Genomic DNA, 16,201 nt, shown 5'->3' with positions numbered 1-16,201 from the left:
TTAAAAAGCAAACTATTATGAAGTACAAAAAACACAAAATATTAAAAAAAACTATTTGGGGGAGAAAAAGTTTTATCAGAGTATTTCTGTCTTCACAGTTAAATGTATCTCCTTTGTCAAGGGAAAATGGGTAAAAGTTTTCTTAAAAATCTCTTCTTCCTGCCGTGCTGCCTTAATTGGCTTTCACTTAAATTTCCATTTTTTTTTCTTGTCTTTTTCATTTTTTTTAGGTGAGAAGAGAAAAACAAAATGCAGCTTTCAAGGTTGGTACTTTTCATGATGTTTTAAAATGTCTTGTTAATATGAAACAGTATAAAAGAAGCAGAACAAAATATATCCTTAGCTTCTCACAGATAGTGATTAGAGGACATTATGTTTTTATTTTTCATACTCATGGATGGAAAAGTCTAACAGAGATTGTAACAGAATGCAATATAGCAATCAAATATTATTCCTGATTAAATCCTTGTCAAAATTATAGAGTTAGAAATATTCAGTATTTTTCTACCTCATCCATCCATTTATCCGTTCACCCACGAATCCATTAATCCATCCATTTACCATTATGGTTTTTTTCAGTAAATACTTATTACTTACATATCGTATATAAACCCTGCCATCTGATATTCCATCGTTTATACTTTGTTTGGCTCACTCTCACCGTATCCTTAATCCTACATCTTCCAACCTTTCTCACTGTTTCAGGTAACAAACTTTCACCTCTTATTACAGGTTTTCAATTTAGCTTGCTGTATTTGATAAAGGAACAGTGTTTCCACAATGTTGCTTAGCCTAATAGGCTTTCAAATATATCTACTCCCAAATAATTGGGGCAAAAAGGAAATCATCAATGTGATAATAAGGAAAAGACTCCTTTCTACATAATGATGCATTGTGTAATGCCTTTCACTGTTTTGTGATATGTATTATTATATGTAGATTATCATTGTGTAGTTTAGAAATATATCTATATACAGTACTCTATAATATCAGCTACTCTTCCTCAAAATTCTAGTGTATAGTTCTTTTTACCTTGTTAGCAATCTTAAGACTTTCTGAAGAACAAATGTATTACACTATGAACAAGGCATTACAGATGCATATGAATGGCCCTTTGTAAGAACAACAGTGGTAGATTGAAGCAAATTTCATGAGAAGCAGAGACTGAGCAAGAGTTAGTGAATGGAAATTTGATAGTAGAATACTCCTTATATTAAGGTAGATAAATATTGTTATAACTTGTAGGGCTATTTTATTGTTCCATTTTAACGAACACTGGTATCCTTATTTTTAAAATATTTATTTACTTTCAGAATACTTATTTTAAAAGGGCTTTCTCAAGTACTCCTTTACTATCCTTGATTTCCCCTAACTCATTTAAAAAAAATAAGGTCCCGAGGTCCTCAGTAGAAAATTCTGCTACCAGAGGTGTGCTTTCAGAAACTTAACTGTGATAATTGGGAAGGGACTTTAGTGTCTGTCTGCTGATCTAATTTAATTTAACTAACCTAAATTAAAATAGTCCTATATTATCTCAGCCATCAATCTATTTAATTATAATACTTACTGAGAGGCAGTAAGTAGTGGTTGAGAAGTTAGGCTCTAGAATCAGATTGCCTGAATTTCAATCCTGTTTACTCATCTACTATTTGTGTGTTGAGTGAACTTATTAGCATCTCTAATACTTGATTTCCCTCGTTGTAAAATGAGAGAAAAAAAGAGTCTTTATCTCATATGGTTGTTGGGGAATAAATGAGATGACGTATTTACAAATTACATTGGCATATTGTAAGAACGTAGTAAAGAGATAGTTGCCATTATTACTTTGTTTCATGACTATTGTAAAACGTTATTATTAGAGGTAGGCAGCATCTCTACTTCTCTGAATTAAACTTCTCTCACGGACTTGATCTTTAATGTTTCAACATCAGAGATGTATTCATTATATGGTAAATTTGTTCCATATGAAAATATGGATAACCTGGCCCATCAAAATGTGACATCTTGGAACAAACTGAATCTACTTTTTTTTCCTAAATATAAGATTTTGATAAATAGCACCAGGGTGAGGGAAATAAGCAATTTGAATGGTTGCTATAAAAAGGAGGGAAATAATAGCAATAAAGGAGTCACTGCTTCCAAGGAGAGGTTTGGTGCCAACTTTCAAATCTTGCTCATACAGAAACTAGCATTGTCTGTGCCTTTGTGTGCAGAGTCCCTTCATTCATGGTGATGTGAAGCCTGACAGACAGAGGAGAGGCTGCAGATTGGTGGGAGAGAGAAAACATTGAGGAAAGGCTGGAAAAGGCTGGAAACCATTCTTTCATAACAGTAAAATGTTAGGAAACCTGAAGGACAGAGTGGAAGAGCATTATAAAGGGATGGACCTAGAGCCCTCCTCTTGGTGAGATCTGTAGTGTTGTGTATGTATTGTCCATGTGTATCAAGGAAGAGGAACAGTCAGCCTTCCCTCACCTAGACTGGCCTGTGATCTCACACCAGGTCACCAATATATATCCAACAGCAACCTCTTGGGCCTAGAACTCTTGGTGAACTCAAAAGAAAGAGGTCTAAGTAAAAAGATCCCATTTTATTTAGTCTCCATGAGAGAGGCAACAGATACTGCAAAGTCCACTGGATTGATGACATAAGGAAGAGAAGTTTGCCGGCTTCACAGGCAAGATTCATTTTAACACACATTCTGGGAAGTATGTAAATATGTTAAACTTAGACTTTCTATAGGGCAGGAACCTGTTCTGATCCATTGAAGAAAATGACATTTCCAATTCAGTCTCAGAAATTACCAGGTATGTCATAGTCTAAGCAGGACAAGATGGCACTAAAAATTCTTAATTTGGCCTCTGAGCTAGCAAGATTCAAAACCAAACTTACACATAGATGCACTTGGATGAAAGGGGAGTGCGGCTCTGTGCAAGCGTTCTCATCTGCAAGGGTTTTAAACATTATTGGTTGAAATGAAATTATGGTCCCTACACTGGATTCCACAGATAAATGGTAAAACTTAATTACCTCTAATCTTGTGAAAGTATAGTAATTAAGGAGAAATAAAAAAAGAAAAATAAGTTATTGATGACTCCAAAACCACCTCCAGGAAATACTTAAATATTTTATTGAAGTACCCCACTTTTGAACCTGTTTCTGACACCCAATCTATTTCTACAATATTCCATGGACACTCTGTCACTTACTGAATGTAGGCTTTTCTGATGGCTTGCTTTAGCCCCTCTAGGTATATTCATGGCCTTCTCATGAAAAGGAGTCACAGTTACAGATTTTTAGGTCTAAAAACTAGTTCAACTATTATTCATTTTAGCCTTTTTTTTTTCTTCAGATAATGAAATTCAGACCCACAAAGGTTAAACAACTGTTTTAAGTCATTTAGTTCACTAGTCATGAAATAGGGCCCATAGTCACATTAGGAAGGTCTTTTGTTTGGAATGGAAACTATTTCTGAAACACTGCATTTGATACCATCCTGTTGACTAAAATTGTTATTTTTCTCTTCTACTGTTAGGCACTTCTCAAATCATCTTACTTCCTTAATTATATTATGAATTCCATAAGAGTAGAGCTTATGGCTACAATTTCTTTGTATTTTTACCATATTTATAAGGTTCTAAATAAATATTGTGCAGTTTATTTTGACTCTAAACCTTGTCAAGAACACTGAATCCCTACCTCTCTTTCAGCTCACTGAATTCCACTGACATTTGTAGAAGACCCAGAAAAAAAATTAAAATCCTGAAGGTGACCAGAAAGAAAACAAATATTATTGGATTTTGGGCTGAATTCTCTTGTTCTGATTTTGCAAACTCTGCTACAGGAATAGAGAAATAATAAATAGATTAAAATCAACTCATTGCCATAGTATATACTTGTATACACACATATTTTTTTTTAGAATGTATGTAGGGGTGGTCAAAAAGTATCATTTAAACATTTCATTTAGCTGGGATGACTTGGGTTTAATGATTTGCAGCCTAAACCATCAGAAGTACCAGTGAGGAAAGAGAAGATCAACTGAAAATATGAGTATATGTTTATCTCCTTAGCAGAGAGCAACAGTCCAGAGGCTAAATATTAAGAATGGACTCATTTTTTTTTAAATACAGATGAAAAGCTACAAAAAATCCTAATTTCCTTTTTATTACAGATTCTGAATCTAATTTCCTTTTGTCCTTCCTGTGTATTTGAAAATAGGATGTAGCTCTTATTTTCATGTCAGGGCTACTTAATATTTTCACCCTGGGAGCATTGTGTTTAGTTTTGAGCATCACAAATGCAGAAGGCTGTAAATTACCTATTTTGACCCAGTTTTGTGCAGAGTGTCATTCAAAGAAACACAGATTAGAGGATGATTATTAATTAAAGAGAAATTCCAGTATTCATTTCGCTCTCTCAAGATGACTTAGGGTGATCAGATTTGTGAACCACAGCAACCATTTTCATAATTCCCTTCCTCTATCAGGGTATTCACAATGCAATGTTTCGAGTCTTATCACATGTCAAACCATTAAATTCCCCTTAAGCACAGGTTCTTCGCAGCTTTTTGTTGAATATCTCTCCCCCCACACACACTTTCTTCCCAACATTTTATAATGTAGTTTGACCTAATATCTCTGCCTAAAACCTTCCTTCTGCCCCTCATACCTTTCTGATTTTAGCTTGGCATATACTCCAAGTTTTCCAATGAGAGAAATTAAAAAATTAAGGCAGCCTTAGGTTTATCATTAGTGGCTTGACAGAACTTTCCGAGTAACTTAACATACCAAATAAATAAGCCCAATTAGTAAAAATGACATTCATTCAGAATTTGAATCTTGGGAATTGGCAGATTATACAAATGCTAAGCATATTCGAATGTTAACAAATCTTGTCCTAGCCATATATATTTTGTATATGAATACATAACTTATATATAGTACATGTACATGTCTATACATGCCCAACAGTAAAGGCAGGGATGGATGCAAGTGAGGCTATTAGTTAAGCAGAGACAACATGCACAGTGGACCCAGCAGTGGACTCACTTCTAATGGAGTCAGGTGATGAGGCAGGTGATTATTATTAGAATGTTATTACTATAGTATAGCATTAGATGGCTTTTTAAACTATGAAGCCATATTACTTTGATAAAACTAAAAGCCAAATTTAAATGTGCTTTTTTCAAATATGTATGTATGTATGTATGTATGTATGTATGTATGTATGTATGTATTTGAGACAGGGAGAGAGATCATGAAGAGAGTTCGAGCAGTGGGGTGGGGGGTGAGGGGCAGGGCAGAGGGATAGGGAGAAGCAGACTCCCGCTGAGCATGGAGCCCCTCTTGGTGCTGGACCCAAGGACACTGAGATCATGACCAGAGCCAACAGACGCTTAACTGACAGAGCCACCCAAGCTCCCCTAAATTTGCAATTTATTCTAGCTTTAAATCCCGGCCTTGGGATCCCTGGGTGGCGCAGCGGTTTGGCGCCTGCCTTTGGCTCAGGGCGCGATCCGGGAGACCCGGGATCAAATCCCACGTCGGGCTCTCGGTGCATGGAGCCTGCTTCTCCCTCTGCCTGTGTCTCTGCCTCTCTCTCTCTCTCTGTGTCTATCGTAAATAAATTAAAAAAAAAAAATTTAAATCCTGGCCTTGCCATTTATCTGGGGAAAATCACTTCCTCTTTTATTGTTTGTTTGTTTGTTTGTTTGTTTTTCTGGTTTGTTTGCTTCAATATTGTGCTTCATTTTAATTTTCCTATAAAGGAGTTAATTTGAGTGATGATCCCAGCTTAATATCTGATGAGTGAGTCCTTCAATGTTCATTTCCTTTCACTCTGAAGAAGCTGAGAAATGTGTTAGCTGTTTTCAAATATCAAAAGGAATTTAACGTGGAAGAGAGGTGCGATCAAGCCTATGCAATCAAGCCTATGGTGATAATATAAGAAACCAGAAGGCTCTCATACTGTGTGTTGGCAAATTGAATTTAAATAAAAAAAAAAGAAAGAAAGAAAGAAACCAGAAGTCTCAAGGAAACTACTCAATTGAATATGAGGAACATTATTGTAAAACGTGGTTGTCCTGGGGCACAGGTAACTAGTGAGTTCCTCTACAGTAGCCTTTCTTTCTTCTTCTTCTTCTTCTTTTTTTTTTTTTTTTAAGATTTATTTATTTATTTGATAGAGAAAGAGAGAGAAAGTGCCCACGTGTGCACACAAGTCAGGGGAGGGACAGAGGAAGACTGAGAAAGAGACAATCTCCACAGACTCCTTGCTGAATTCAGAGCATGACTCCGGGCTTGATCTCACAACCCTGAGATCATGACCTGAGCCAAAACCAAGAGTCTGATGCTCAACTAACTGAGCCACCTAGATGCCCCTACATCTTTCAAATGTAGCTTGACCATCATATGTCAGGGGTGAAATACAGAAGAAACACTAGCACTGGGAGATCAACCAGTTTATGTTTCAGGTTCTTGTTTCTTATAACCTGGATGATGTTATGCCCAGTTTCTACTCCAGAAATGCAAAGACCACCAGGCAAGCAGGCTGTAGTTGGTGAGTAGCAGCAGAGATTACAAGAGCAAACAACAGGCTTTGACTGCTTTAAGCAATAAGAAGAATGTAAGGAATAACAACAATTGGAGCCAAATGTGACCCCAGATTTAACATTGTGAAAAGTTCAGGGACCCCATAAACAGTAAGGGCAAAGTTCTAACACCTCATTGGAAAGCAGCACAGTTCTCCTGGGAAAAGTCTGAATCAGTGCTTGCTTTTTACTATGTTCCCCATGCTTTCCCAGGCACACACAGACTTGTATATATCCTCTGCCCAGATATGCCTTCCCTTTCCTTCCTCTCTCTGCCTCTTAGGTCTCTGGACTAGCCTCGAACTAGGTATAATCCCTATAGAAAGAAGGGGAGGAGAGAAACAAAAAGGACCCAGGGCAGGTAGAGCTTTGTACTTTCTAGCTCTTGTTCTTACTTTTTAACACTGAAGGGGAAGATTAAACCCTAAAACCAAATAAACTTCCTATGACTTCCTTTTCTCTCTACCCTCCCTGCTTGGCTTTCTCCCAGACCCTCAACAACTTCCTTTTTACTTCTCGCCTGCCACCTCTGTGATCAGTTTTTTTTTTTTTTTTTAAGATTTTATTTATTTATTTATTCATGAGAAACACATAGAGAGAAAGACAGAGACATAGGCAGAGGGAGAAGCAGGTCCCCCGCAAGGAGCCTGATGTGGGACTCCATCCCAGGACCCCGGGATATGACTGAGCCAAAGGCAGATGCTTAAGCACTGAGCCACCCAGGTGCCCCTCTGTGATCAACTTTTACCTAGGTCTTTTGGAACTCCTTTTTAGGACAGAAGTGTGGACCCAGGATCTTGTATCATAGGATGTTGTAGATTTGCTTTCTGATAATGATTGTTCATATATAATAGTGACTATCTCTTCAGCCCAGATCCAACTCTTAGCTTTTAGCCATATTTCTATTGGCTATCCAGTACCTAGGCGATTAGTTGCAGTTAATAAGTTCCAATTAACTTTTCACATTCTGATCCAAGTGACATATCCAGTCTCCTGTCCTGGTCGTCCCTCCCAAGCTCCTTGTTCCAACCAAACTAAACTCTTCAGATCTTTTCTAGTAAGAATGTCCTTCTTTATTAACCTCTCTGGCACACACTGACTATGTGGCAATATCTCTTCCTCCTCTGTGAAATCTTATACTCCCCTGTTCATACTTAGACAGAAATCCTAGTATTTCCAGGACATTTGGTTATTATTCCTATCATAATACCTACCATGTTGTGTTGTCGTTTATGTCTTTGTGAGCTTATCTTCCCTACTTGTTTTCTCAAAAGCATGCTATTCTTTTTGGTATTCACGGTACCTAGCATAGTCTGTGATTCATAGCAAGAACCAATAAACGTTGTCTGAATGAATAAAATAAATAAGTGAATGAGAATATGTACTATAGCGTATGCCTTTTTAAACAACTGATCTAAAGGGCTAGTCATTAAACAGAAAGCTTCAGTAGGCATCTTGCACATCTGGACAATTGTAATGCAAAATATTTACTTAGAAGGCAAAGAGATACTCTCTTTTCCTGTGGAAATATAAAAGAATCTTTGTTTCAAGGAAAATTACATTGAAAAAAAAAACTGTCTACAGTACAAGAGACTAAGTTTCTATCTTCAGGGACATTCTCTTGTCTTTTTATATTACAAGAGTGAACAAGATTTAAACCAAGCAGCCAGTGTGATAATGTTGCCAGACAGCTAATAAAGAGGAAGATTAGAGAGTTGTATAAAATGGCAGGTGCCCCGGCAGATTCTACATCTTAGGCATTAAACACAGAACAAAGTGATGCTGTTTTCTGAGGACCACCAAAAGTGCTTGGTGTCAGCTTCAGCAGCATGGTGCCATTCTGACTGTGGTGCTCATCTTACCGAAAACAACACAGAAAAAATACAGCAAGCAGCAGTGGATGGTACTTAGAACAGAGAGACAGCATCTGAAGCAAAACCAAAGTCTTGCAAAAGAAAATAAAGAATTATTTCTAGCCAGGCACTTACAAAAACAACCTTTCCTTTCATAGAATAGATCCTAACATCTAATCATGTAAAGCACCTCAAGGATTCATCTTCAGAGGGAGTCCACATTTTACAGCTCACATTATATTCCAGTCTCTCATGGAGCTTAAATTACTACCATTTTAAGATAGAAATGAAGAATTGGGTGATATTTCTTCTGGTGACTCATGTGACTACCAGGGATCACAGCCATCTTTATCTAAAGAGTAAATACAAAAAATGCTTCACGTGTTTGTGCCTAACAAACGTAATTACAATGAATATTTTCTCTTTTGAGCTTCCTTTGCCAAAAAGGCAACTTCAAACCATTTTCACTTTGGAGTTAAAGGCAATGTTGAGAAGGAAGTGTGAAAATGGTCTAGAAGAGAGCACAGAGCAGAGACAGGCATAGGTAATACAATGGAGAAGGGTCTAAGTTTGGAAAGGAAGAAGGGAGAGAAACATTTCTAGCATTTACTAAGTGCTGAGTATTGTGTCCTGCATGCTTCACAGAGAATATATTATTGTATATATTTGTCTAATGTGAATAATTCAAAGTTAACAAAAATACCAGTGTATATAGCATTAAACACTATAGATAAGACTGATTTTATATATAAGGCATTAATATCTTCATAAGGGCTTACCGATTTACACCAAAAAACTCAGAGTGTCATAAAATCTTTCAGGTCTTAGACTTGTGAGACAAATTCAGGAGTCCAAATTATTTATGAAAGGAGACTGAGCTTACAAAAGGGTATGAAAACTCCCTAGCCTTCAATCTATACTTTAAAAGATTGCCTCATATATTTTAATTACATGCTAATTATCACATAATAAATATTTAAATGTGTTCATCTCAAATCCACACAAAAATAATTGTCAACTTCAAAGACATCTGATGAACTACAACAGATGTCTCAGAAATTTATCACAAAGAGTAGGAATTTTTTTAATGTTGTACAGTTTGTCTAATATAAAGGATTTGCTTTCAAGTGAAGATGTCCATATAGTTTTGTCTAACTAGCTAATGTTAGCGAATCCACTGATCGGTGGGGATGACTAATTTGTGAGCCTGTCAAAGTTCAAATAATGACAAAGTCTGGTGTTCCACCTTTTATAACTGGTGGTCCTGGGTTTCTTCATATTTCTTAAGAAAACAAGCCTCTGTCAGTTAGCATGACTATTACATGAAGGCTTGTTACTGGGAGCCAAGATAAGTTAAGATATGGCCTTGATTGGCTCAGATGAATTACATCCCAGCAGAGGGGCTGTCCACTGCCACTCCCTGGTAAACAATTGCTGATTCAGCCTGATTTCTGGTTTTCCCACATACTGTTCCTTCTCTCCATTTGCTGAGCCTTGCTTATATGTCATGGTTATTTCATTGCTCATTTGCCCGAGAGTCAGCTGGGCATAGCCTCTGGAGATGAACTATCTGCGGTTGAAGTCCTGTGTTGCCACTTACTTTATACTCAGTCCTTCGGACAAGTTGCGTGAAATCACCAGCCTTGAGTTTTCTTGCCCGTAAGATGGGGGTGCATCCACAAAGTTTCATGAATATTACATAGGATAACCTATTTATCACACTTAATGTGCAGTAGATACTCAATTGGTGGTGTTAATACAATCACAGGATTATGCTGGCCTGGGAAAGAGATGTGAAAGTTGTTTCCAAACTCGTAGACTTTCTCTGCACTTTGACCATATGTATAAGCAGCTCCTTTGAGTTCTGAGTTAGAAAATAAAAATGCAATAGACATCTTTTCTTTTGCTCAGATGCTGGGAGAATTAGAACCAAATTAATGCTGTCAGATTTAAAAACTTTTCAAAACACTGTTTTAATTGATTTTAGCTACTGGAAGAATTAGAGTCCAATGCAAAGCCAAGTGACTTTTCTTGCAGGCTTAGTTATTCTGTTGCTCAATCTTTGTTCTTGCTTTACCTATAATTGTGCAATGTTCATTTGTATTTGACTTCTATATTCCCTCAAATCCTTTTGAAAAAAAAAAAAAAACAGTGAAACTCTTCCTCAAACCTCCATTAAGTTCCAGCATTAACATTTGTCTCTTGTATTCCTCTCCTCCTCCCATCCTTTCCCTTCCTTACCCTTCCTTCCCCCACCCCTCCTTTCCTCTCTCTCTCTTGCCCCACTCCCCTACCCCCTCCTTTCTCATCATCTTCATCCTCCTCCTACCCCTCTGTCTCATATAAAGCACTTAGACGAATGATCCACTTAATTTGGTCTATACCAGTTCCCTACAGGACCTTTTTAAAATTGCATATTTTTATATCCAATTCTAGAGATTTTGATTCCATACTTCAGAGTGGGACCAGAGATCTGTATCTTTTTAATAAATACTATTCATCCAAAACATTCATGTTGCTATCACTCTTGATAAGCAAGTGGGAAAGAGATGGAAATGAGTCTGGCTTCTAAAACAGACTCTGTCATTATCTGTGTGACCTTAGAAAATCACTCAACCTGTCTATGATTCCATTTCTTCATCCTTAAAATCAGTTTGGTAGTGGCTCCACCACTTTTAAAACTGAGTAGGATAGGATAGGATAGGATAGGATAGGATAGGATAGGATAGGACAGGACAGGATAGGACAGTATAGGACAAGTCAAAAACTATCATAGCATATTGCCCATAGGAAAATTTTAGTGTCTAATATTTAAATGCAGCTGTTTTTGTGCTATCCTGTATCCTCCTCCCCCTCCACCCCCTTCCACTAAAGTTTATTGCTGTATATTTTGACTTGTTTTTGGAGATCATACTTAGGAATGAAAGAGGTGAGTTTGTGGCCAGTGTCAGAGGCACAGCAGGACAGCAGGCAAATGGCCTTCACGGGTGAGATTGTGTGAGGGAATCCAGAATATGGAGGGGAAGGGCAGAAAATATATGTATTCCTATTGCCCTCAAGAATCTTGTGGAAGGCACTGGACTTCCCAGGTCACGTAGAAAGGAGCTCTGGAGCAGTTTCATTTGGAGATAAGTAAATAAAATATCCTAGAAAGCTGGAGGAGTTGGGCAATCAGCTTGTGTATGAAAGCTTTGTAGTTATAAAGTACACTACAGAGGGAAGATAGTACTTTGCTGGAGTTACTCATTCTTTGGTGTACTACCCACTCTTTCATTCCCCAACTACCTGTACTGAAATCAAAATCTAGGACTATAATGAAAGAGTCTTTCTCTTGGGGCCAGGTTAAGGAAATAATGTTCTAACATCTGAAAGTGAGCCCTATAATTCATGTTTTCCCATTAAAGCAAAAACAAACAAGGAAACAAAACACCTTGCTCTACTTCGTAGCTAGGTACAGTTAAAATAATAAATTGAGTGCACTATTCAGTGTTCATATTAATGGCCACCATTTTATAAATGTATATCATATGCTAAGTAGGTTACAACTAGAATCTCTGATCTTCTAGAATCCTACAAGAAAAGTTTTGTGTATATGCTTTATAGATAATCTTACTTAAGCTCAGAGAGATTAAATAATTAACCTCAATTCACATGAGTAGCAAATGATGAGAACAGGACTCATACCTAGGTCTCTACCATCATATACTTGCAGTACAGCTCACTGCCTCAGCTCCTGGAGTGAACCAGTGATGGTGGACTAGTTTCGGAAGGTCAACATCATATAGAACATTGGTTCTGAGAGAAAAGTGTACCTGCAAAGTCAAGATATTAGGCTAAGTGAAAGTGTTGTGCATTACCCTGTCAATTTGTGCTGAAAAGGCTCAGTATCTCAGCATCTCCATTTTATAATTACATGCACTGTGTGCACTGGGCCTTTTTTCCTCTGTGGATTCTAAAGGGACTTGAGCTAATGATGTACTACATGTTGGCTAATTGAATTTAAATAAAAAAAATAAAGGGACCTGAGGAAAAAAGCAACTGCTCATTCTTAAATATTAATTTTGTGTCATGCTTGTAAATCTGTTTGCCTCCTGTCATCTAAATGCTAGTGATTGAGATGAAAAAAGCATCATGCTAAAAAATGTATTTCTGACTATACAAGGAATATATAGTTAGAAAAGAAATTATTTCATGTATTTTTGTAATTTCAGAGCTAGGGGTAGGACAAGTGTGTATGTATCTCGGAGTTAGGGGTTACTCTGGAATCAATGTTTTCTTTTTGCTTGTTTGCATTTTGCAATTAAGAAGGTCGATGTTAATTTGATCTAGAAATTATGCTATATGGAAAGAGGTATCCTTGAGAGAGAGTACTGTATCCTCTGGACAACTTAGCCCCTGAATCTATTTGCTGTGCATGTCTTGTGAGGTTTGAGATGAAAGAGTGAGGAAGCTGTGATGGGCTGTCAGAACCATGGGAAGCTGGGGGACTTGCTCCCCAGTTCTCTTCTACGTTGTACGGCAGAGAGTAGTTTCCTCACTTCCCTTCCAAAGCTAGGAGACATGTAGGAGGTATCCTTCCTGCAGTCGATGCTTTTGGAAGCAGAATTTTGGGTTAGGTAGGGAAGTAGGCAACATAATTGCTGATTTCCAAGGGCATCTAGCACATGGAAATTTGCATTCTGTCATTCTCCTCACTCTCCCTGTTGTTTCTGAGCAATCTGGAATTAGCTAGCCTTGACAACAGCTAACAGTGAATGAACAGATTCACACAGATTCCCCTTTTTCAGCCACTGGATTGGATTCAACCTTTACAAGACAGGCAAATCAGCCCAAATAACCTCTTTTTTGAATGAAAAGAAAGATGTCCTCGCCTCAAGAGGTCGTGTGCTTAGAAAGGAATAGGGAAAGAAGCTGAGCTGTAGTAATGACAATACTAGCTAAACCTCTTGAGTATTTACTGTGATGCCAGGCATATAATGTTCACATTAGCCCTCTAGCATAAATACCGTCACTGCCACCACCTTCATCATCAGCTTCCCCATTTTATAAATGAGGGAACTGAAGCACAGAGTGGTTACATTTTCTTCCTTTGGCCCACATACTTGCTTCAGGGGTTAAGGGCCTGACTGTTGTGTCTCTCCCCCTGTCAGAGTAAGAACTGCATAGTGTACCTTTGAATTCTGAGCTTCCTTGCCATCCTGGTTTCTCATCCTGAAACCCAGGGAAAGAGTTTGATTACATTTTATCACATTTGGGGCACAGTATCTGGTGAGCCATTCTTCCCATTTATGACTGGTCAGTTGAAAAAAAATGATTTAAAGCCCACTACAAACTAGGCACTCTTATACATGATGGGGAGTATTGCTTAGTGGCTAAGGTAAACACCGGAGCAGGCCTCCTGGATTAGAATCCACTTCCATCTGCAACCCTGGAGAAGTAACTTCATGACCTCAGTTTTCTCATCTAAAATTACAGATTAAAAAAATAATAATAATAAAAAAAAACAAAAACCAAAAAAAAAAACTAAAATTACAGATAATAATAATACTTTCTTCACAGGGTCATTACAGGGTTTGGGTGAGTTAATTAATGCAAATAAAATAGTGGCTGGCACAAAGTAAGAGCTTGATAACTTTTCTTGTTATAGTTACTACTATCCTATTTTTCAAGCAAAAAAAGGAAAATCTTTTTGAGGGTTTGTCTTAATAGTCTAGATGAAGAGAGAAATATATTATTCTGAATCTATCCTCTTTATGAAATTAGTTGAGATTTTAAAACATTAATAAAAATACCTACAAAATTTAAAGACTTTAATTAAGTTACCCATTTATGTCTAAGGAATGCAAATAGGCTTTTAAAATTTCTTAATGTGTCTAATTAATTTATTTAATTGATATTACTTATATATATTAATTCCCTACTATGTTCTAGGAATAGCAAATGAAAATTCTTGCAAAAATTTGTAGAATCCTTGCTTCATGAGAGTTCCCCACTCTTCTCACTTGATGTCTTTTTGAAAACATTAACATGAAATTGTAATTAACACTGAACTTGTCTATAAGTGATGCTGTATAATGCAAGAAAAACGATACCTCATTATTGTTTGAAGTATCATTTACTACAGTTCTGCTCCATTTGCTCAGTAAAAAAATATCATCTAAAGTGAAAATGCTGCTATACGATTATCTGAATCCCAATTCTTGCTTATATTAAATGGTAATAATTGTTTACCAAAAAGATGTCTCACTTTTTTTTAAGATTTTGTTTATTTATTTACTTGAGAGAGAGAGTCAGAGGGGTGGGGAAGGGCAGAAGGAGAGAAAGAGAGAATCTCAAGCAGACTCCACACCAAGTGTAGAGCCTAACCTGAGGTTTGATCTCATAACCCTGAGATCATGACCCAACCTGAAATAAAGAGTCAGTTGCTTAACTGACTGAGCCACATGGGCATCCTAAGATGTCTCCCTTATAAAACACAGCAAATTTAATATACTATTTTTGCATGACTATTTGTTATATGAGAAAATCAACGTGTCTATGAAAAGTGTTATTGTATACAGTGTTCCTAAAGCCGAATATTTGTTCTACTTCTACATTAATTGCAACATACACCGTATAATGCAATTATTTCCTTGAAAATACCAAGGAGTGGCTGCCCCTCAATAAAAATAATTTTTATTTGTTTGTGTTATTTCTGTAGCTGAAGGACTTTAAGAGGCTTACCCAACAGAAGGCTGTATTTTCTAGTTGTTCCCATTTTACAGATGGTTAATTTAAAACCTGAAAGATGACCTCAACTCAACCTCAACTCATTTTGTAAGCTTAAAAGAGCCATACATTAGAAGATTTAAAATACTTCATCTATTTTAACTACCATAATCTCAATTGTTCACCAAGATCTCTGCTTTTGGAATAGATGACAACAAAGCATATATTCTGTTCTAGAATACATTAGTGCCATATTCATTTAGAGAAATTGATTGTATAGGAGCTTAAATATTTATATTTAAATAGTTACAAACAACTTGACTTTCAAGTTAGTGTATAGCACGTTTAAAATTCTTAGAGCAGTTTTTACCTCCCCTTGCATATTTTTTGTTCTAAGGCACAATGTCATCACTCAGTGGGAGAAGTAGTAAACCTATCCAGTGTTCCTTCATAGGTTAGAAATAGGATCTAATAGTAAGACCTGATAGGAGAAGGATTTCAGCTCAATAGAAAGATGAGCTTTCTAATAATTCAAGTGGTCTCTAAATGCCTTCTAGCTTTAGATAGAAGTCAGAGAGTCAGAATTTGGCGGGATTTTTTTTTTCACATAGTCAAAAATGTTGTTATTTAAAACCTGTTCAAGGAAATGCTCCAGCTATTTTTTTTAATTTAATCCACCATGATCCTAAACTATTCTTGTTACATTGTGTTTCTAAATCAAGTAAAATTGGTTTGATTATTTCCAAAATATACTTGACACAGTGATTATTACTACAGTGAATTTGTAGGTCAAATTCAGAAGTAGTAAAATTTGGAAATGTTGAAGATTTTTTGTTGTACATTTTGATTTTTTAAAATAAATAAACGTAGAGTGTCCCTCCAAAAAAAGCCCACCTATCTAACAATGCAGTAATGACCACCTGTCATGGGCTTTATTCAGGCAGACACTGGGTGATTATCACTTAGGAATGTGGTTCAAGGGGTAACTCAAGTGTTAGGACTATTAATTATATGATTTCTATATTTCCTTATAGCTCAAGGATTTTTT

At 36.7% G+C, this 16,201-nt stretch overlaps 1 protein-coding gene across 11 annotated transcripts in view; it reads left to right on the top strand.

The window, feature by feature from the left end:
• LINGO2 (leucine rich repeat and Ig domain containing 2) overlaps positions 1 to 16,201 on the top strand; it is a 1,134,307-nt gene that overhangs the window by 746,434 nt on the left and 371,672 nt on the right. For 9 of the 11 annotated variants that reach the window (XM_049116208.1, XM_025431889.3, XM_035697329.2 and 6 more), the window contains one exon: positions 231 to 263. The exons of the other annotated variants lie outside the window; for them this stretch is intronic. The gene's annotated coding sequence lies outside the window, so the exon portion shown is untranslated. The remainder of the gene's footprint in view (positions 1 to 230; positions 264 to 16,201) is intronic. 11 annotated transcript variants of the gene reach the window in all.

This window comes from Canis lupus, chromosome 11 (genome assembly GCF_003254725.2).
Source record: "Canis lupus dingo isolate Sandy chromosome 11, ASM325472v2, whole genome shotgun sequence".
Taxonomy (NCBI): Eukaryota; Metazoa; Chordata; class Mammalia; order Carnivora; family Canidae; genus Canis; species Canis lupus.
The sequence above is the reverse complement of the archived record's forward strand: the minus strand, read 5'-3'. Positions and strand labels throughout refer to the sequence as shown.